Here is a 21238-nt window from a genome sequence, read left to right on the forward strand (position 1 = left end):
GAGAGATGTTCAAGTTCACCCTTGACTATGTAGCAAATTCAAAGCCAGCTTGGGGTACATGAAACGCTTCTGTCCCCAAAAGGTATTTTTAAAAGTAATCATTTTATTTTCCATATAATTATTATAACTACTGAGATGGGGCTTAATACCTTCCTTAAGACTCCTCACCCACATGGTGTATTTACAGCCTGGTTCTGCTTCTTCCCTGCTGTGTGACGACCAGCAAGTCACTTAACATCTCTGAGGCTCAATTTGCCAAAGCATAAATTAGGACTTCTCATCTTCATCCAAATCTCACCACCTGAGTGAGGCTGTCTCCCTGGATAGCTGCTCTGCCACAGCCCAGGGGCCCCCCAATCCTGAATGTTACTCTGTCAGCCCATACCTTGCATTTATTCAGTCTGAGTGTTCTTTTTTCCTGGCTTTCCCCACAGGGCTGGTCGTCCTTACAGGATTTTCCCTTGTTCTCAGCATCTAGACCCGTAACGCCCACTTCAGAATGGGAGGGAGGATGTCTGCTGCCCTGTCGTCTCCACACCCGAGGAATGTCCGTGTGTGTGTGTGTGTGGTGTGCACAGCGGGCTGCACACAGCGGGCTCCACGGTGCTCGGTACAGTGTCTGCATTCAGTAACTATTGGCTAATTATGACTAATTGACAGGACTGTTGTGGGAACGAAACCGTGTGCTGAGCAGTCCGTGCTGGGTGCAGGACAAACAATGCCTGTGGCTGGGGGCCCACAGGGGGCTCGTTCGCTTGACACCTGAGGGCCCCCCCACCCCCCCCCCCCCCCCCCGTCCTGGGAGCAGCTCAGAGAACTAACTGGCTTGGCTTGGTTACTGGGAGCCTCCTTCCACTTAGAGGGGAGCAATATGCACTGGGAGAGTTTCATGGCAGTATGGGGCTGGGGGAAGTGTAACTCAGTTGAGAGTGCTTGCTTGGCGTTCAGGAAGCATTGGGTTCGAAACCCCCAGCACTGTATAATACTGGGTGCTCTGAACCTTGCACTCAAGAGGTGGAAGCAGGAAGGGTCATGAATTCAAAACCATCCTCAGGCCAGCCAGGTCTTCAAGAGACCTCTAAAGAAAACCAAAGTAAAACCAGTGATCCTACAGCACAGACTCCCTGCAATGTGGTTCAGTTTTCAGAAGTGAGTCCCTGTGGGTGGATCCTTTTTTTTTTTTTTTTTTTTTTTTTTAAAACTATGATATCTTGACCACAAAGGAACAGATCCCGGTAATGTCTCGGCCAAGGTCAGGCATAGAGTTCAGAGCATAGAGCGAGTTTGACTGTCTAATTTTTAGGAGACCTGTTGAGCAGATAGGTGTGTGGGGTGGGTGGAGCTGTGTGGGTATGCAAAGGGTGGGTGTGGCTTTGAGGATCAGTCAGTTTGTCAGTCTATCCTTCAGTCTGCCTGGTCCATCGGTTGGTCGGTCGGTCGGTCGGTAGTCCTTCAGCCTGTTGGACCCAGGAAGGTGCTGCTGTTCTCAGTCGACAAATCCTACGAGTCCGGGGCCTAAGACGGAGAGACCAGGTCACGTCTCTGCAGTTACACAGCTCATGAGTGCCTGCTGGGGTGGAACCTGGTTTGTCTGTCTGTCTGTCACCATCGCTCGGGTGCTGCTGCTGCTGCTGCTGCTGCTGCTACTGCGGGGGGCAAAGATTTGTGAAAGGGGCTTAGAGTTGCTGTGGGAGGGCTTCTGCCTGGCTTTGAGGAGAAGGATTATCTTTGCTAAGGGATCAGAGGCGTGGATGTTTGGTAGATGGGAACAGAGCACAGAGAGGCTTCTCAATTGATGTAGATGTCACCCAGCAAGTTAGAATTAAAGGCTGAGTTTGGGGGTGGGTATCATTGTGTGGGTATTTTTGTAGGCTATGCTAGCCTCATGACTGTGACCAGACGTAGAAGTAGCCAATGTGTGTGAGGACCTGGTTTCGAGTCCTGTCACCAAATGTCAAATGGACATGTCAAGCTGTATATCTTCAGCAGACCATGGGCTCTTGAAAAGCCTATTTCAAGAACACACATCTGTCTCCATGCTATGTGTATAAAAGCAGGAGGGACAAGCCATTGTTAAAAACATTTGTGTGGCCAGCAGGACAGTGGGGTCAAAAGGGTGGGGGCCATGCGTGGTTAGTCCTAAGTGGTTCGAATACTAATTAATAAGACCCGGATAAGGCCTGAGGACAAGTGTGGGCTGTGAACCATGAGATGTGTTAACTCAGTACAAGGGGCTAACATGGAAAGAGAACTCAGAGGGGAATTGGGCTGCTCATGTTATATTAAAAATTAGAAAAGAACAAGAAAGACTGTCCTCATGCCTTGGATCCATCAGCCGTGAGACTTTCAAATAAAGTCAAAGAGTGACCCAGGTCTGCTAACCTGACATTTATGAGAAAACGGGTCCAGCAGCCATTTCCTGCCATTCTGTGCCTTCATGTGGCCACTTTGGATAGGTAGCAGGCCTGGGAGGTCTCCTTTCAGGAAGTAATAAGGAATGGTATAAAGTTATGTATAAAAGAAATTATGCATGATTTAAATTAATTGTGCATAAAATTAAAGAGCCTCATAGGTAGACCCGAAGAGGTATTTTTTTTCTGTCCTGTTGGTTTAATTGACAAATAAAAATGTATGTATTTAAGCTCTGATGTTTTGTGCCTAGTACCCCACTCTGTAATACTTATGTGGGAGGAGAATATCTTGGACCCTCCGTGTTAATTCTCAATATACGTCACTGTTGACTAGAATTGCCACTCTGTACGTACATTAGCCACTGAGAACTTAATATTCTTGCGAATGCGAGTTGTATTGTCTGACCCACTCCTGTTCCTCACACCCACTGACCTCTACCAACTGCCCTTCCACTCTGAGTTTGTGTGAAGTTATTGAGAGACCAACCGCAGCCGTAGGCCGTGAGTAAGATGGCCCCCGCGTGAGCAGAACTGTCAGGGGTACTGCTCTGTTTGCCTACTTCAACTGAATTTGGCCTGCATTAAAAGAGGAATTAAATGAGTCAGTAAATAATGGCCAGGTGACAGGATCCCAGGAGTGGGCCACTAAAAATGTTTTTTTGACCAAAAGGTTAATTTTTATTCGTTGATGTATAATTGTAGCCTTAAAAAACTTCTATTTTACCTCTATGTACTAAGATGTGGTGAGATTCGAACTAGGCTCATCTGTGTTTATTGTATTTAAAATGTATGAAAACACTGGGAAGACCAAATAGGCAATGATGATGAGATTGTATCTGTAATCAAAGATGGCTGTGTCTCTTACTCTGTACTGGGTCTGTTTCAAAAAGGGTCTGTTGTTTCCTTTGTGGTCAGGACATATAGGATCAATGTTTATAAAAAAGAACTGCTTTGGGGTTGGGGGTTTTTTGGATAGTGAATTTGTACACATTCATTAAAATGATAAGAAATGATAAATGAATGAATGAATTTATGAATGAATGAATATGTGCTTGGGCCTGTATGATGATCCTAGATTAAGATAATCTGCCCTGCTCACTAATGGCTTTGAAGCAAGTGTTTCTACTTCGTCCTTTTTAAATATCTGCCTTGTGTTCTACAGAATGGAGGCCCTAATGTGAATGGAGACTAGCCTGCTGGTAGAGACCTTGGCAGTGACCGCTGTGGGCAATGAGCCATGGGCCAACAATGTGAGTAATGGCTAGTTTTGTTATTTTGAACTTGGGTAGTTGGCTGATGGGTGTTTATTGCATTATTAAACATGATTGAGTTTGTAAATAAAACCAAAGATGGCCAAAGCCCTAGCCAGTGTGGAGACTGTCATGAACCAAGGGTAATTAATCCAATTAGGCATAATAATTACCGAATTAGAAGTAATATAGTAAGCTATTTCGTATGGGGAAAATATCAAAGGAAAAGGGAATTTCTTATGCTTGGGTGATAGTTCAATTGTTCATGTGCTTGCCTTATAAGCAAATGGGCCTGCAGTTGATCTGGTGGCCATATATAAAAAACTGGTCACGGTGGCATTCTTAGAGTCTCAGTCCTAAGGAGGTAGAGACAGGAAGACCTCTTAGGTTCTCTGGCCAGACAGATTACCCTACATGGTGTGTTCTAGGCCCATGATACCGTATGTCACAGATAGTGCCTAGGGGACAACTTTCAAGTTTGATCTCTGGCCTTAATATGTATGTACACATACGCACCTGCACAGAGTGAGCACACCACCCAAAAGAAGTATGCATATGCTTATTTGCATACACCCATACGGCATATGTGTGTCATATGTTAAGTGTTGCATATTCTTTTATCGTTCTCAGGGTGGGGTGTTTATGCATCTTCATGATATATTTAAAATTTGATGCCCTTATAAAACAAAATGAATGGGCTAAAGATGCCATGACCTATGCTTCTCATCTAGACATGTGCTTATGTGTGAAACATACCAATTCAGTAATGGTACAGCTTTCTATATGCAAGGACACAATTGGAAGCTCCTGAATGTAAAAACAAAACCCGACTGGTCCACCCATAGGCCATTAAGGCTAATAATGTAAAATAATTAAGCTTACCAATTAATCCCATGCAGGTATGAGTCTCTGACAGTTATCTCAGATCATAGGTTCCCAATAACTTCTTTCTATTACATAGAGTGGGTATATGGTGATTTATTTAGTCCTGTAATATTTGTGGGGATTAGGACTCTTATTTGGAGACAAGGTACATAAAGGATAAGTGAGAGTATTCATGTTTACAAACAACTTTAAAATGTATTTTCTTTGCACAAGTTTTTTGTCTGAATCTATGTACATGTGCCACATGATGCCTGTTGCCCATGGAAGTCAGTAGAGAGGGTATTTGGTTCCTAAAATGGAGTAATTGATATTTGTGAATCACTACACGGGTGCTGGGAACTGAATCCAGGTCTTTTGGAAGAGCAACCAATGCTCTTAACCTGTAGTCCCTGTCTTATTTCACAATCTTTAGCTAGAGAGTCAAAGATAATTCATCAACTAGCAAGCAAATGACACATGGACTCATTGACACAGCTAAGTGCTCGCTAAGACTTTATGATATCTCTCAACATCTCAGGATGGATACTTAGTCATGGGTGATACAATTGAGCATCCCTAGGTCTTCCAGGACATAGAATTGACCCATGAAAGGCACACTGAAAAGTGTCCCCATAGTATTCCATCATGGCATGGCTAAATTTCATAGATATTTTCTTGACAGAGCTCTGTAGACCACATTAAAAGAAGATAAACCACTTAATACCCTCATATTATAGTCCTAATTATGAACATCAAAGGTCCTTTAAAGTATGTTGATTAGGGAATTAGTCGAGACATTTATAACCATGCAAACACAGTGCTGTGTTGGATGTTAATTTTAGTATTCAATGTAAATAATTACACCAAGGCACAAAAGAATTGAAAACCCAAAACATGGACTGGTAAGGAGAGCGGGCCAAGTGTGAAAGGATTTGAATTTAGTAATATCCTAACCACTGAAGCAACAGCCTGCTCATTCCGTTCTGTTCTCCATCTGTTCTGGGTTTTCTTGTGATTGCTGCATGATGTGTTAAACTTTTGACCATAACTAAAGTCCTAGGCTGTTTATTCTTTGAGTAAGGAGTGGGAAGAAAGAGATGAGAGGCCTTGGCCAAGTAAGAAGTCTCAGATGCTACTTGCATCGGTGAACCTTGCTTGCTAACATTTCCTTAGACACAATGAAATCTTAGGGCTAGAGAGATTGCTTAGTGGTACGGATTGCAGATCCCAGCTCCCCTGTGTCAGGCAGCTCACAATTACCTGTAATTCCAGTTCCAGGGGGCCGAGATCACTTTGTTGGTCTCCAAGGGAACCACAAGAATGCACACACACACACACACACACACACACACACACACACACACACAAGACAAAATGAATCTTTTAAAACAGAGAAATGATCAAATCAAATGGAAGAGAGGCAGTGTGAACTGCAGATGATGGTGCAGTGTCTCCAGCTCCTGACTAGTCCAGTTAAGCTCATTAAGAAAAGTACTCTCCCATTACAGGGATAAAGAGCAGACCCTACTTCTGTCTCTTGGATCTTTGTGCAGAGAGGAGAATGTCTGTGATTGCCACTCTGAAGTGGTAGAATGTAGCTTCATAGAACTGTTGAATACTTGATGTAAGGAATGGAAATGTTCTTTTTCTCAATTTTTTATTAATTTAAATTTAAATAACCCAGTATGGCTAAAGGCTTTCCCCTAGTTGTATTAGGTAATTGTCTCATGGGGAGGGGGCTTTAGAAATACTATACATGAATAAATAAACACATAATTTAAATGAATGATTATTAATTTTAAGCTAATAGCTGAATTACTACAAAGAATTATTATAATTAATATAGTGCTGCACAGCTGAATTTTGTGTCTAATTCATGTATTTATTGTTTTTTTTTTAACTTTTCAATATTTACTTGACTTCATACCCCATAGTCTATGTGAAATTGTCTCTAATATTGAAAATTTATATATTTTAGTGGGCAAGAATCAAAAAGGTATTGTCAAACTTGTTAATGGCATGTTAATTGTCTTTTGAGTGTATTCTATATATTATCAAATGGCCTCAACAAATGAGTAGTGAATTCTAATGGGTCAGGAATGTAGCTCACTGAATGAATATTTGCCTGGAATGTGGGGCGTCCTAGGTTTCATCACCAATCCAACAAAATACAAGACTACAGTCTACCTGTACCACAACAATGATAGTATAATTTCTGACTAACTCAGAGCAACAGAATGCAATCTATAAATGAATGAATGTCCACTTTAACACAACTTCACTCCAGTAACAGATACTAAGGCCACTTAATTGGTTAGCATTCAGTCATTCACATTACTTTGACACCATGGTTGACTTAATTCAGTAAAAATGTTCAGAATAGCTTGTGTGATCAACTTTGAATCCCAAACAAATGAAGGGATCAGGGGTGGGGAGTCGGGGAGGGGGAAGAAGATAAGTTAGTGGTGAGTGTGGGGTACCTCTAGTGTCAAGAGTATTTCCTGTGAGCCTAGCATGGGCTCATGCCTGTACTCCTAGAGCTTTTGAGACTTTGAGGTTATCCTGGGCTAAAAAGAGAGGCATTCTCCATGCCCCCCAAAACAAACAAACAAACAATAGAGAAATGAAAACAAATAAAAGGAATATTAGTGTAGTGGTATATACTAGGATTATCAGCAAGAAAGCTGAAGTAGAAGGAAAGAATGTGTGTTCAAGGTTAGCATAGACTACATAGAGATTTGGGAGGGAGGGAGGGAGAGAGAATATAGGAAAAGCTGAGGGGGAGGGGGAGCGGGTGGGGGAGGAGGAAGATTATGTAAAGAAGTACCTGTTTGTTTGGGAAGTTAGCCCACAGGCACACACTATCCAATAGAGCGACCACTAGCAGCACTAAACAGGCTCACTGTATTTTAAATGAGATGTGCTCTCCATCTGAAGTTCCTAATGTAGCTATCAGTTCTTGATTAAGTGTCTAGATTGATAAGATGTATCTACTTATTTATTACATCATTTACTCAGCCACAATGATACCTTTTAGAACAAACAAACAAACAAAAAGAGATAAGCAGCTTTCTTTGTTTTCAAATTCCTGGCAGCTGATTCTTTGAGATTCAGGACAATGTGTCAGAGTTCTAAGCAATTTCAAAATTATGATTATTTTAAACATACATCGAAATTGCATGCTTAAAGAATAAAGCACATTATATTTTCTTGTAGTTACAAAGAGCTACAGCCTACAAGAATATCCAAATAATGTAACTGCATTTCATATTCAGATCTTTCAGGAAGGTAACAGCCCCTCATGGAATTATATGTGGATAATGCCCCTTTCAGGACTTACTTTGAATTGAAGCCGTGCTAGATATTGAGAGTATTCAAATCACTCACACGAACCCATTAGTATGGGCTTTTTTACTATTCAATCTTTTCCTTCTTTCTTCATATTATATTCTACCCATACACATGCACTTTATATATAATACATATTATATATAATACTTTCATACACTATAGATACATTGTATTAGAGGATCTGTATATAAGGGAGTTATAAATAAAATTACATAAATTACTAATGGAAGAAGCCAATAAATAAGATATGAATTCCTCTTTGGCTAATCATGTGTATGTGTAAAAGCCGTGGTTTTATAGAGTGTGAATTAAAAGCTATCAGATTGAGGGCCAAGCTGGTGTTGCTCCTGAATTTCCTGAAACCTGTAGTTTTTAAAATTCAAATTTTCCAAAATTTATACAAATCATGCTAATTGTTTCTAAAATGTTTGTCACCCTTTTGATAAATATTATTGCCACTTACTAAAATTATTTTTAACCCACAGATTCAATGCTGTGTACCTGATGGATGGTTACTGTCTGAGACTGAGGCTTTTTGGGCCAGGAGTAAAAGGACTTGGGTAAGTTCAATGCTTGGGGTCCTGGTGTGTTGAGTGATTTGTGCCATGCGTGGGTAGGTTCACCTCAAAAGGATGAATAACATCTACCAACAGGCATAAAAGCAAAGGTTAGGCAGGAACGATGGCTGATGGCTCACTCTTCTTATTCTAGTACTGGGGAGACTGAGGCAGGAGGATTGTTTAGAGCCGTCCTGGGCTACATATTGGGATCTTATCTAAGAGAGAGAAAGAAAACAGACTCCAAACCAAAACCAAATAGCTGTAGACAAAACCAGACAAAGCAAAACAAAACCTAAAAGGAGCATTAAAAGGATGCCATGATTGGAGAAGATGTGAAGTGTTTTTAGCACAGATGTGACAATCACATAGTGCAGATATTAGCTAGCTAGAAATTAGTCATTTTGTGGTGTTTAAGTCCTTGAAACATCATGTGCACACTTAATGTGCACAATTTTATCTTTCAGTTATAAAAGCAAACCAAGAACAAAATGAATCAAGCTGCCAGGTGTCAGCTGTTGGTGGGTTTGAGATTGACTGGTTTTAGCCTAACCCAGGTCCTCTAGAGATAAGTCTGGGGCTGTCACATTTGTCCACACAGTCTTCTCAAAGGCTATTCTGTCTTTATGTGATTCTAGCCCATCAGTAGAGATCTGAGTAACTTAGTAGGGTCCTCAATGTGGTCTGTGGCTCTCCAGCTTCACAGTCTGTTGGGTACCCTCTCGCCCCATTGAATGAATAGCAGTGTGGGAAGAAGCAATGTGATTGTGATCGGGTAATTTATCTACCTGGGCCTTAGGTCCAATTAATATGGCACCTTATTTACCTGCTTTGTGAACATGAGCAGGACAAGAGCAAAAAGATTTTTTTTTTTTGATTTCTGTGATTCATGGGCACTAAGATTTTTAATTAGAGAAACTCTGAATGAAGAAAAAAAATCAGTAAATTATGCAGAAACAGTCGTTAACATACAGATAAATAAATGAGGCAAACGCATTGAGCGTGAATCAGTAATGAGTGGTTCTGAGGCTTATGCATCAATACTTTTGATTCAACCGTAAACTGAAGTCTATTAGAAATACACATAATTGGCGGCTTCTGGGGGGTGCAAATGCAGGCCAGTGTGGCCTCTGGCTCTTGGCCCCCAGTGGCACCTGTAGGAATGTGGGAGGAAAATGTTCATTGTTACCTTTGGGTCAGTTAGGACATCACGATATGAAGCAATAGTTGTTAGTCACTCTTTTTTTTTTTTTTTTTATTTTATTTTATTTTATTTTATTTTATTTTAAGGGTTTTTTTGAGACAGGGTTTCTCTGTGTAGCCCTGGCTGTCCTGGGAACTCACTCTGTAGACCTGGCTGGCCTCAAACTCAGAAATCTGCCTCCCTCTTTCTAATGCTACGTTCTCCTATGCTATACCAATAAAACCTGCTGCACCTCCAGGCCATGTTAGACCAATAGGCATACAGACATACGTATGTGTATTACACATACATAGGTGTATTAAAGTGTCCCCCATAGACATTTTTGGCGTGGTAGGAGGAAGAGAGGACCAATTACATAAATGAACAATTTTATAAGTATGTAGTGGAATAGAAGCAAGTGTGGCCAGCAGAGAGAATGTTTTCTATAATGTCAGACATCATTTTTCTCTCATATGTGGAATCTTTAAAAACAAACAAACAAACAAACAAACAAACAAAAAACTAAACCAGAAGGGACTCCTGTATGGGGATGGGAAGAATGTGGGTAATGGGAACAGAGTATTGTTTGAATATTTGGTAGACATGTTTGAAACCGTCCTTTGAACCCCAGTGTTAGTGAAATAAGTACGCACTGCTGAATCTAACCATAGGCTCTTTTATTCTTTTGAAAGTTTGTACTTGATTGCGTCCTGTGGATGCTTGCCTACCAACTGACTCATCCTGACGTGCCAAAGGTCCTGGCTTTCCCCTGTGTGGGTAAGGGAAGAAGAGAGTTCTGTGAGTAATAGCTTCGGTTGTATGTTCTTGGCTTGGGAAGTTGACTCATGAGTGGGTGTTGCTTGCATTTTTCTAAGGTAAAAAAAATGGTTATAATTCATAAGCAAAATTTATAAATGCCAGTGTTAGGCAGTGATAGGAACATCATCAGACTAAGGCCTGATAATTAATATGATTTAGCACTATGAAAAATCCACCAAAAGAAGAGAAGCAGTTTTTCATTTCCAGGGTTGCTTACTATTCTATTCTATATATTATTGAATGTGATTTATTTATGTACCTTGTCACTGATAACACTTAGAGGTTATTAATTTCCTGATGAGAAAGGATAGAGAACAATGACAAAAGTCACTTGTTAATTTTAGTTGTGTAGATCATGGCCCTTTGCTCATCCATGGCACCTTCTTTAAGGCCAAAAGAGGGCAAACTTTAGACTATAGAGATGGTAGGAGATAAGAACCCTGAATGATTTAAATGTGGAAAACATGCACAGATATTGGGGAAAACGACTACTAATTCTGTGGGGAATGGACACTTGATAGATAGATGTATTATTCAGTATTTGGTGCTCTCGGGCATTTTGATTTATTAATTCATCACATATATATATAAACACATCAATGAATAAAGCAGCAAGCACTGGGAGAAAGTATATCAATAGGTATATAGAGCAGCGAGTTTTCTAAGATGTGTGAATCAAAGAGTTTGGCCTAAATAACTCACAGGTATATCAGAACAAGAAACCATCCTGGTGTAAGCCATGCTTCTAACACAGCTGGATATATTGAAAGAACTTGGTCTTAGCTGTCCACATCTGTGACTTGTATTATAATGGGACAGATTCAGGAATGAATAAAGATGGCCAATTTTTAAAAAGCAAAGACAAGAATGAAAAGAAACAAATATTATCATTCGTTGTTGTTATCTTCTGACCCACTGAGCTTCATTCTCCACATAGATCAAGTCTTTTTGACCATTCCCCTGAAGGACATGTCCTGGGTCATGAACCATGATGTTGCTATTTGAATTGTGTTGGGCAGCTGGCGGCTGGTTTTATTTAGACAAGAGACAAATTATTTATATGAAAATGATTGTTTGAATAATTGTCTAATTGGAAGAAGGCCAAGCACGGATGACTTCTGTACACATGATAATAAGCATTATCAATCTAATTCTGTCCACCAAAGACAACATTCAATTGTATCTCTGATCCCCAGGTCTCTGTGCGTAGCTAATGGTTTGGTCCACTATCAGTTTTTTTTAATGTACCCCTAAAGATGAATGAAAGAATGAGCTCATCATTTAATTGCTCACAGGGAGCACATCCAGGGGCAGTTGGAAGCAAGTTTTTTAAAACAGAAATGTGCACTGGTAATTTTCCTTTTATTATGATTGTGAAGCCAAGCACATATGCTACCATGCATGTGTGGTGGTCCAAGGACCATGTTTTCTGGAGTTCTTCCTCTCCTTCCTGTGGTGGTAATATCACAGTAGAACTTCTTTGTTGTGGATCTCTCAGTGCCTTTAACCACTGAGTCATTTTGCCAGCCCAGAGATCTGATTAATTTAGACTGATTAATGATAAATAAAAGCCCTCCATCTTTAACGGACTTGAGTTGTATTAACCAGAAATTTTAATTTCTATGCCTGTTCCTAGATTATATTTTCTCATTTTCTTCCTATGTTGGTTATTTATGCCTTAGAAATAAGTTACTGATAAACCACCTACACCAAAGATAGGAACTCTAGAAGTACAAAAGTCCCTTAACCACTCAGGCAGAAAGCAACATTTTCATCCTTACTGAACAATTACATCAACCATGGTATTCTCACTCTGTAAAGTACAATACTCTCTGTGAAGAATAGAAAGTGTTTTTGCTCTGTGAAGTACAACATACACTCTACAAAGAATGGAACCCACAGGCTTAAATCCTTTAATAGACTGACTCATGAGAGATTGGGTGACTAATCCTAACTTGGTTGCTATTACATTCCCATTATTGACTCCCGAATAACTCTCTTTCTTATGTAATGACTTATGTACTCTTTAATTTTTAATACAACAGAAACTAAAATCTCCCACCCCACACAAGAGAAATAAATGCAGCCATTAAGACTGTCTGTGCTGCTACCCACAGACACCCTCATCTCATTTATCTTTTTCAAGGGACCTCGCTGTGCATTGTTGAGGGTCTACCTTGCAACAGCGATCTCAGGTCCCCTAATTTACACATTCGCTGACTGGCTCATTATCTTTATTCTGTAGGTAGCTTATTTATTCCTAAATTACACCCTGGGAATAGATGCCTGGATATGAATAAAAGAAAAGAATGCTTGTCAGACCAGCACACACTTTGTGGTTTTTATGATCTTGCAGAGCTGAAGTCTGCTAATCATGGAGGCTTTTTATTTGTTCTCTGGGTTTTTCAGTATTAGGATTTGTTTGATGTCATTAGCAATTTACACATTTCATCAATGGTAAATATCTGGGCCATGCACTCCCTGAGGTGGGCACATGCAGTCTGAGGGAGAAGGCAATGTTAATGTCCTTGTTGTGACTAAAGAACAGTTCCTGGTGGCACAGTCTTATCTCCTCTAACCTGAAAAGCCACAAAGGTTCTTGAATCTGAGATGAATAGGGGATGGTCTTCGTTTCTTCCTGGAACCTCGTTTTGAGATAGTTCACTGTATTTACTGAAATATTACAAAACTTGGAGCGTAAAACCCCAAATTTGAAACATTTACCGTGTCAAGGATGTGAGAAATAGGAGGATCAGCTGTGACTGTTGTAGTCTCTAGATGTCCTGGAGTGGTGACCCAGTGATGTCATCGCTCAAAGTATGAAGCACATTGTTTCTTTCTCACAGTTCCCACAAAGCCAGAACTCGGGAGTTTCTATGTGTGATCTCTCGTCAGTTTGCTTGTGAGATGTCAGGTGATGTGGCGGTTTGTCTATGCGTGGGTGATCTGTCTGCAAGGTTCATGTTCATGGCTGGCTGCTGATGGGGACCACAACTTTGCCACAAGAGCTTTCTTCAGTGAGTGTCCTTGGGACATGGTAGTTAATTTCCCTAGAGAGATCTTTGCAGAACAGAGTTAGGTACATCCTTCGTAAAACACACAAACCATCTCCCTAAAGCACAAACTTCTCCAGGGCTCTCCTGCTCACATGGTGAGCCGTGATCCCAGGTGAATAGAGGTAAACCAGGACTTTTTGTGCCACAGGCTGTGGTTCCCCCACCTGCAATCTCTTAGAGGCTGACTAAGTACCTCTAAGTTAGTTACCTACCCCTAAGTTAGTTACCTACCCCTAAGTTAGTTACCTACCTCTAAGTTAGTTACCTACCCCTAAGTTAGTTACCTACCCCTGTTAGTTACCTACCCCTAAGTTAGTTACCTACCCCTAAGTTAGTTACCTACCTCTAAAAGTTACCTACCCCTAAGTTAGTTACCTACCCCTAAGTTAGTTACCTACCCCTAAGTTAGTTACCTACCTCTAAGTTAGTTACCTACCCCTAAGTTAGTTACCTACCCCTAAGTTAGTTACCTACCTCTAAAAGTTACCTACCCCTAAGTTAGTTACCTACCTCTAAGTTAGTTACCTACCCCTAAGTTAGTTACCTACCCCTAAGTTAGTTACCTACCCCTAAGTTAGTTACCTACCTCTAAGGATAGTTCTCATGGACTATCCTTAACTTTCAGACAAAGTTAATTAGAAACTCCTTGAAGTGAAGGAGCTGAGCTATCTCATGTGCTCAGAACCTTTGTAAGAGCGCTCCCCAGAGTGAACCATCAGAGGCATCTCAGAGTGTAAGGAGCTTGTTTTCAGATTCATATTTCATGTTTATTGAATTTATTAGTGGTTAATAAATGACCTGATATACAAAGTTAGGACTAACTAAACCAAAGACATCCACTCTCTGACCAATGATGAGAATTCTGGGGTGTCTGAATCAATGATTATGATTAACCCTGTCGCTCTGAGTGAGGTCCATTAGATGCGGCAGGTGAGATGGCTCAGTGCCTTAAGGCACTTACTTGCTGACAAACCCAAGTTCTTGGGTTCAATCTCCCGGACCCACTTGGTGAAAGAAGAAAACTGACTCTCAGCAGTGTCTTCTGATCTCCACATGTGTGCCTCTGAGTGTGCAAATAGACAGACACACACACACACACACACACACACACACACACACACACACACATACACACACACACTCAAATATGTAAAAAGAATAAACTTCAGTAATACATTTTCAGTAATGTTATTGGAAATTAGAAACTTTAAACATTTTTTTCTTAAGATTTTTACATCCATAAGTCTGTGTTGTTTCCCTGTAAGTAAGCTAGGCAAATATTTAAATAAATACATATTTAAATGATCATGGGCAGAAAGATAGCTGTATGTGGTCTCCTTGTGCAATTGCCTAACTTATGTACGTTTGTAGATACATTTGAAACAGTCAATTCCAACATAAATGTATTAAATCTGATTTCTAGACATTTGCCCGGGCCACCAATTGCATTGATCTTCATTACTAAGGAGAGAGTGTGATCTAGTGGGCACAGCCTTGCTGAGGTTCATCCCTGGGACACTGACATTCACTGGAAGGAGGCAGTTATAGTTTCAATGTTCACAATATTGTGTTTGTTATTGTTGGGGTTGTCACTGTCTGTTGGTTTTATTCTTGTTTGTGAGTGAGGGAATGACAATTGAGAAACAGACCCTGGGATCAGTCAGCAAGTCTGAAGTTCTGAGTCTCACTGTGAGGGGAAACAGCCACCATTGTTATGGGAAGTGAATGGGGGAAGGAGCAGGTTTTTTTGTTTTTGTTTTTCTGTTTTTCTATTGAGATGCTTTAGTTCAAATTATATTTTTAAATTAAATCAATAGATGAATAAAGGAATGAAATCTGTAAGTGCATGGAAAGAAATGAAGCAGAGCCATGGGTGGTCGGATCAGTTATGATGACGTGGATTTGAAAGAGAGGAGGAGGAGGAGGAGGGTTAGTCTGCAGTCAGCCTGCCTGTTCCCTGGGCTAGTCTATGGGTTTCTAAGGAAAGCCTGTCAGAGTTGGCTCCTGGGATGAGTAGGGGGAAGGGAGATTGGAGGAAGGGAACTTGTGTGATCCTTTGGAGAAGGGGGCAGGGATCTTGGAAGAAGTGGGAGGAGGGGTAGAAGGCTAAGGAGGGGGTGGTGTGAAGGCTTGCTGTTAGCTCACCCATGCTACTGGCTGGAGATGGCTTTGTATTTTCGATTTTATTGATTTTTTCCCCCCTCTAATTTCTGTTATTTTCTTTCTTTTTTCATTTGATCTCATTTGCTTTCTTTGTCTAGTTTCCTTCTAGGTACCAACATTTTTCTCTTGTCTGAAACTTTCTTCTCTGTACTCATGAAACTTCCCATTTCTTCTGTCTACCAAAGATACTTGTACCTGCCATTCAGGTTTCACAGGATGTACATAGGAATTTAAGTATATGTCAGAGATTACAGTCAGAATATACCATTAAATGGTGGTGACCATTTATCCAATACTATCTGAAGACGGCCCAATAAAAGAGAGTCATAGCCTATATGAACCTGGGTGAGGGGGTGTATTTTGAATAGCTGCTATATTTTTAATAGTGACAGGGCTTGGGGGGGAATTTTGAATAGCTATATTTTTAATATTGATAGGGCTTATGGGTTAATAGATCCTACAGTGTCTTTTACATGGTCTCAGAGAAGCCCTAGTTCATTAAAAAGAAACCTAACTAGGCTCTCTTTGAATTTCTAAATCTTGCTAAGTGTATTTTTCTTCCACAAAATGCTCACAGACAGCTGACTTACTGAGTTTTACTAAGAAACAAAATCACACACGGTATAGCTCTACACATAAGGAACAGAGAGGATGTTGGGAGTGAGACACCAGGTTCGTGGTCTCCCTTGGGATGCTTTGTTCATGAACCTTTAGTGGTACTTCAAAAGGATACAGCTTTCAAACAATAAGTTAAGCTCTGTAAGAATGGACCGGTGGTGAGGATGTGCTAGGACCCATTTTTTTTTTTTTTTTTTTAAAGATTCATCTAATTTGGTGTAGTGGCAAGGATCTTTAAAAAATGGCAATATCCTGTAAAGGAGATTTTGCCCCTGGAACATTGTGTTGTGTCCTATGGACTAATGAGTTGGCCCGACGAGGGGTGGAAGGGAGATGTGGAGGAAGGAAGGTTTGTCTGGACCGGTGATGAGTTCCACAGGGTATCTGAACCAGGATATTGTGAGAACTGTTTACTGTTGTTTTTAATTTCCTACCACATTGATTTGAAGATTTGCCTATCAGTGTGGCCCTGGCTGATAAGGAGGGCGTCACAAGTGGTAGAAGATGCTGGCGTCATTATCTTCCATCAGATGTCTTTAGACAAGGGCAGATTCACTTAGTGCAAGGTCCAGCAGAGCAGCAGTCAAAGCAGACAGAGATGAGCTCTGGGTGCTGGTGAAGGTCTCTCTTCCCCGAGCTCCTTGGTTAAGGAAGATGGATGCCTTCAGTAAAGGGAGAGTTTGGTCCCTGGAGTATTGTGTTGTGTCCTATGGAATAATGATTTAACACGAGAGGAGAGATGGAGGAAGGCTTTTCTGGATCAGTGAGGAGAACTTGGGGGATCTGAACTAAGATATTGTAACTAAACCCATGTATGTCTCTGAGGTCTTTTACAACTCTCCCTTCTTTAGGGAACACTTTGTGGGGCTGTGTCCTAGGCTGATAGACATGTGGATACATTGGTTTCTTTATTTCTATACTAGCAGTGAGGTGGGTGGTGGCAGAGCCCAACAAGCTACAGTCATTCCCAGCTAGGGTTTTACTTTTCTAATGAAATTAGCCTGTGGATCTTTAAAAAGTATGAATAAAAAAAGAGGACAAAATGGTCAATTATTACAAAGGAGTATAATGAGACAAAGGTTGTTGTTAAATCTACTCAACAGTTGGGGCTTAAGAACCATTTTGTTTAGGGGTACATGGTCATTAAGTGTTTGTCCTATGTTGGTAACTGGTCTCCCATAGTTGTTCCTAGTTCACTTCAACCCCACGATCCTAAGCACACCTGTACCTGCCCTGGAATCCCTCAGCCATGTTTGTCCCACAGAGCATCACTATCAAACAGTTCACTGTGGACTCCTCGTAGCAGAAGTACAGTAGGGGACAGCAAGTGTCAGCTCCATCAGGTGTGTGCAATCTTGTGTAACCTACTTTGTAGCTTTCCATCAGGCTTTAGGGACAGACAGGCACCCATCATGAGACAGGGCTTGACAATCTCAGCCGGGCGTGGTGGCTCACGCCTTTAATCCCAGCACTCCGGAGGCAGAGGCAGGCGATTTCTGAGTTCGAGGCCAGCCTGGTCTACAAAGTGAGTTCCAGGACAGCCAGGGCTATACAGAGAAACCCTGTCTCGAAAAACCAAAAACCAAAAAATAAAAAATAAAAAAAGAAGCCAGTCTCTAACCAGTGGCCCTCAGATATAAACAATGCAGGCCATTGGTTCTACAAGAAAAGAGCTGCTGATGAAGTAATCATGACTTATAAATCCATGAGCAGCTTCACCAACTCACGACAGTGTTTTTGAGGAATAGGCAGCCATACCTGGGTGTCTGATGCCTGTTGGTGGCCCTGTCTGAGTCAACACTTTTGGCAACGCCTGGGTAAAGTCTGAGGTCATTTGCTCAGTGAGAGACTGACACTACTTTTTTATAGAAATTATCTTTGTGTAGAAGTCTGAAAAACTTAGCCAACTTGCCCCTGGGCTTTTTGGCTCAGTGGTATGTAATCTTTTATTTCAAGAGTATTAGTATATAAATAGGAAATAGGTACATAAAATAATGAAGACACATTGATTTGTGCAATAGGTAGTGCAAGAAGCCAAAGATAACTCATGCTATTGCCTACTAAAAAGCAAGTGTGCTTGTTAATTCCAAGTAACATAGGATAGAGTCTGCAACCCTCTTTCATATTGAGTATATTAGTAGCTGTACTTAATAGAGTTGCTTGGGTGTTTGTTGGTCATTAAGAAAAGCAAAGTGCACAAGCTAGCCATGTGTTAACTATCCACCTGCTTGACAGATGGTTGTAAATGCTGTAAGACTTACTCTTGGACATTCACCACATTGAAAATCAGAACTTTGATATTAACTCTAAACTTTATTATTACATAGTTCTGCTTGACCCACTAAATTCTAAATCTTCTCTTCCCTCTTGTGCTGAATGTAGGACCCCTGATTTAATTATTTACTGTGGAACCATTGTCCTGAGTCAGGAGGATAGATGAGGAAAGGTAAGGCTCTTAGTTCATGGCCTCTGTCTGGAGTCTTGTTTATGGCTGCTAGCTGATCATTTTCAAAATCAGTAATGGTCACCTACCTAAAACAGTTAACTTACAAAATCATGTTTAATCCAAGTTGCCCTAATAGACATGATTTTAAAAGAAAAAAGCAGTTATATAACTTGTCCCCAGAACTTTAGTGTTACCTTTTGCATTGTGGTTGAGCTCTGCTCCCCAACAGTAGTTCTTTGGGAAGGCCCCCATATAAATGCTAGCTCACGAGTCTATGAGGATTTCTGAGGTGGAAGATGGGATGGGAGCTTCATTATGTTTGATGGAGCCAAATTTGACATCTGGATGAATTAAACAAAAGTGAACCACACAAAAATTAGATGTGGATTGGATCCAAAACAGAGACACTAGTGTGCCTTGGAGCATGTGCCCTAATGGAAGCAATGTGGTCTGGATATCCCGAGAAGAGAGCCCCAACCCAAAGATCTTGTTTTAGGGACTGTGTATTGTTAACTGTGAATCAATCAGTCAATGAATGACGCAAACACCCAGCATAGGCCAATGATGAGGAGCATGGGGTTTCTGACCGAGGACAGTGATTAAACCCTTATGAAATCTGAGGACTATTGCAAACTGGTGTCTGCATCCTATAGAGAGGAGTCCCCAAAGCCCGATCTTTGTGGATTCGTGGCGTAACCCACATTCCTGTAATAAAATTAGTCATAAATAAAGAATATGTTAATGAATAAAAGATAAAAAAGATAAAATTGGCAAAGCTGGTTAGTTAGCCTTGAAACAAACATAAAACAAAGCAACAAAACAAAATAAAACAAAACAAGCAAACCCCTAAAAATAGGGCAGGTAGAATGGTTCACAAGAGCCTTGGAAAGGCCCTGTGAGCAAGCCTGGTGATCCAGATTCCACCTCTGAAATCTCATAGAGAAGAGCAGAGTCGCCATACTGTCCTCTTACCTGTACAGACAGACAGACAGACAGACAGACAGACAGACACACACACACTACACAATACACAACACACACACACACACACACACATATACAAACATACACACACACAGACTCACAGACACACATAGACACTCACATACACACACACAGACACAGACTCATACACACATAGACGCACATACATACACACACATACACGCATACACACACAAACACAGACTCACACACACACACACACACACGCGCATACACACACGCATGCATGCAGGATGTAAATGAACGATTTAAAATAAGACAAAAAGGAAGAACCTGATGTTACACATGCACTTTTTAAAGCATTTAATGCAGTGTGGGTTGGTATTAATTTTGAGATTCTTAGTCAAGATGCTTAGCTGTGTTAGAAGTTATCTGATGATTGATGAGGAGGCAAGTTGAGGCAAGTTGCCCAGTGCCAAGGAATAGGAGATACATTTCTGTAACTAGTGGTTGAATGCAGGACACTTACACACAAAGCAACAGCAAGACTTCCACACACCCCACCAGGTGATTGATAAAAGTTTGCCACACTTGAGCACTGGTATAGCACACCAAACAGCCCCACTTAGGGGGCTGATCCGGAACGGGGCACTCAAATCTACCAAAGTCTATGAAGGGACGCATTCTTAAATGTGTATCTCAACCAGTTGTTTGTTTGTTTGTTTATAAATTGAGGAATTCAGCATTGGAACCATGCACTCCTGACATGCACAAGGCAGAGACTTTCCCGACCTTTCCAGTCATGCGTTTAGGAATTTACCTTATGAGTGTTCCAGTCTTGGTTTGGTAGCTGTAAACTTTCAAATTCTGCTAGAAAAATTATCCTATGAGAAATTAATCTTGTCAGTTAATGTGCAAGTTAGACAGGGGCTGGGCGGTCATCTTCTGAGGACTGTCTGCCACAGTTGTCATGCTCACATGTGAACATACATCCACATGCATGTGCAAGTGCACATATAAACACACACCCCGGAAAATTAAGCTTAGGCCATAACAGAGATTATACCATATGGTAAACCTGTCACCTCCAATTTTGAATTTCAAAGTCCCACCTAAAAGACAACCTTGCTCTTAATGTATGTTGGGAACAAACACCAGATGTTCCTAATAATTAGAGTTATTTTTCTTCTTCTTACTGCTGGGTTCAGTGGTGTTCATTACATTATTTAAAATAAAACGTATGCAGGTTCATAAATATAAAGTGCTGTTCTCGCTTAGACCCCATGAGGTAATAAATATAAAGGAGTTGCTGCCTTCCCAAGTGTTCCGAGCGGAACGCAAACCTAAGCTTATGGCTAATTGATCACCCCCAACTGCAGTTCCCCCCAAAACTAAATGACACCAATTCATTTGAATGTTTGCCTTTTACTCTCCAGAATGAGAGCGTGGCTGGCATCGCTTCATGATTACATTCTGGGAAAGATCTTGCCTGTTAACCTCTAGAGAAGGAGGGACGATACAGACGTAAGTGGGCATCAAACTTCATGACCTTTGTGAGAGAGGGGCACCATCATG

General features: G+C 40.9%; 1 long non-coding RNA gene and 3 other non-coding genes across 4 annotated transcripts in view; all 4 read left to right on the forward strand.

Annotated features, from left to right (window-relative positions):
• Positions 1-21238, forward strand: part of Rian (RNA imprinted and accumulated in nucleus) — a 57772-nt gene that overhangs the window by 12795 nt on the left and 23739 nt on the right. The window contains exons 3-6 of the long non-coding RNA NR_028261.1: positions 472-610; positions 3574-3661; positions 8362-8436; positions 10309-10414. This is a non-coding gene — a long non-coding RNA (RNA imprinted and accumulated in nucleus). The remainder of the gene's footprint in view (positions 1-471; positions 611-3573; positions 3662-8361; positions 8437-10308; positions 10415-21238) is intronic.
• Mir370 (microRNA 370) lies at positions 1519-1597 on the forward strand. The gene has a single exon (NR_029918.1). It is a non-coding gene; the product is annotated as a microRNA 370 (primary transcript).
• On the forward strand, positions 14335-14409 carry Gm24564. Its single transcript, XR_003950327.1, has one exon. It is a non-coding gene; the product is annotated as a small nucleolar RNA SNORD113/SNORD114 family (small nucleolar RNA).
• AF357425 (snoRNA AF357425) lies at positions 19273-19341 on the forward strand. Its single transcript, NR_046302.1, has one exon. It is a non-coding gene; the product is annotated as a snoRNA AF357425 (small nucleolar RNA).

The sequence above is a fragment of the Mus musculus genome, chromosome 12 (genome assembly GCF_000001635.26).
Source record: "Mus musculus strain C57BL/6J chromosome 12, GRCm38.p6 C57BL/6J".
NCBI lineage: Eukaryota > Metazoa > Chordata > Mammalia > Rodentia > Muridae > Mus > Mus musculus.